This window comes from Egretta garzetta, unplaced genomic scaffold (genome assembly GCF_000687185.1).
Source record: "Egretta garzetta isolate BGI_Z169 unplaced genomic scaffold, ASM68718v1 scaffold323, whole genome shotgun sequence".
Lineage (NCBI taxonomy): Eukaryota > Metazoa > Chordata > Aves > Pelecaniformes > Ardeidae > Egretta > Egretta garzetta.
In genome coordinates, this window is record NW_009259435.1 from 3,207,023 (window position 1) to 3,209,542 (window position 2,520).

Sequence of the window (2,520 nt, forward strand, 5' to 3'; positions counted from 1 at the left end):
CTGAGGGCCAGGGTTTGGGGGTGGGATGGCAGGGGTAGGGGAATGGTTGGGCTTGATGACCTTAAAGGGCTTTTCCAACCAAAGTGATTCTATGATTCTATGCTCTGGGTGGGTGTTTGCCGCCTAAATCCAGCCCCTGGACTTGCCATGGTGCTTTCGATGGACCTCAGCTGGTCTGGGCCGTGGAAGGGGATATTTGCGTGGAGTCAGTCGGATGGGCTTGGGATGCCAGACCCACGTGCTGCATCCTTCAGGAGCCTTTGGTCTTGCTCGAAGGGTTCCCAGGGGGATGGCCCTCTCACACAGGCAGCCCTGTGTTTTAGAGGGGGAAAAAAGAGAGCAAACCCAGAGCCAACGGAGGTCATACAGCACAAAAAGACCAATCGCCACCTAGGAGGCTGGGAAATCCTACTGCCCAAGGATACAAACCCATCCCAAAGCATCCAGGTTGCTTCCTCGTTGCACATGGTGTTTTAATAAGTCTCATGATATACGCAGCCAGTTAAATGTCTTTTCATTGCTACGTGTCGTCGCCAAAAAGAGGGCATTGATGCCAAAAAGAGGGCATTGATGCCAAAAGAGGTAGGGGAAAAAAGGGTTTCAAATTTGAAAACTTTCTATTTCAACTCTGAAGACAGGGAAAAAAAAAAAAATCTGGTCCAGTGATGTTAAAAAAATCCAGTTCAGTGACATCAATAGTTTAGGCGGAAAAAGGGAGGTGGAAAATCCCTTCACATTCAGCTTCTTTCAAGGATAAAAGCCCAAAGGAGGGACAAGGTTTTTATCTAACTGAGATATTAGGGAAAACTTCCCAAATCTGGCTTTGGCAGGCAGAGGAGGCTGTGGCCTCCCTGTCCCTGGAGGTTTCAAGCATCACCTTGGCACGGCTGCGCTGCGCTTGGGGATGGCAGCTGGGGGGGTACAGGTGGGGGGCTGGAGCATCGTGCTGGCCCTAGCTGGCCCACCCTGGCCCCCCCATTAGCAAGGGAAAAGGGGGTGGCCCCAAGCACAAGCAGCCCCGTGCTTTTGGGTACAGCTCCCCACCGCCGCAGCATCGCGGTGTTTTTATTCGGGGTGGGGGGTGTGAGTTCATCAGTGAAACAGCTCAGGCAGGGACACGGGGCATCGTCCCTTCCGCCGGGCACCTGAACCGACAACGCGTGGCTCCAGTCGTACCCACAGATTGGCGGTGCCAAACCAGGGGAAATCCCCCAGCCTGATAGCTGGGTCAGCGCCCAAATCACGTCAGCCACTTGTGAAGAACCCGTTGGGCTGCTGCTCATCAGGCAAGCCAAGGGAAACAATAAGGAAGCGGGGCCTTTAACGCCAGCACAGAAGGGTTTTACTCTTCCCATTGACACGGACCATACCTTCACAGCTCATATAGATTTATGTTTCTTTCTGGGACCAAGGTATGAGACTTACAACTGCTGCCACCCCTTAATGAATAATACTGGAGACTCCCCCTGCTCTCCCTAATTTGCTGACTTCTGAATTCAAGCTGCAGAAGCCATCTCTGATATTATCAGACTATATATATATATATATATATTTAATTAAAATATATCTCAGTTGTCGGCATTTCTCCCATTTTTCTCTTTCTCCCTGATCCAAGATCTCCAAGCAGAAATAGCCAAGCTGGGCATGGATTCAGGCAGGAAAACACCAGGGTTTCATTTGAAATCAGAGGCTCTAAAGGGATGTTCTCCACGTCCAGCCTGCTGTAAAGGGATGTTCTCCTCCACCTCCAGCCTGCTCTAAAGGGATGTTCTCCTCCACCTCCAGCCTGCTGTAAAGGGATGTTCTCCTCCGCCTCCAGCCTGCCCACCTGAGGATGTTTCTGCGCCCGATACTCATCACCACCCTTGGTGGAGGTAATTGCCTCCCCGACTCTGTCTAGCACCGTTAAATCTATTTAAGGCAAGAATGACGACGTTTTTATGTTGATTTGGGGTTCTGTTTTTAAAAAGATATGTCCTGAGTGGTGTCTAAACATTGTTTTCTCCTAAAGCCTGATCCATGCCAAGATCGGTGGATAAGGAACTGGCTGGATGGTCGTGTCCAGAGGGTAGTGGTCAACGGCTTGATGTCCAGATGGAGACCAGTGACGAGTGGTGTCCCTCAGGGGTCCGTACTGGGACCGGTGCTGTTTGTTTTCATCAATGACTTAGACAGCGAGATCGAGTGCACCCTCAGCAAGTTTGCGGATGACACCAAGCTGAGTGGTGCGGTTGACACACCAGAAGGATGGGATGTCATCCAGAGAGACCTGGACAGGCTGGAGAGGTGGGCCTGTGTGAACCTCATGAGGTTCAACAAGGCCAAGTGCAAGGTCCTGCACGTGGGCCGGGGTAACCCTCAGTATCAGTACAGGCTGGGGGAAGAAAGGATGGAGAGCAGCCCTGCCCAGAGGGACTTGGGGGTGCTGGGGGATGAAAAGCTGGACATGAGCCAGCCATGGGCGCTGGCAGCCCAGAAGCCAACCCTACCCTGGGCTGCATCAGGAGAAGCGTGGCCAGC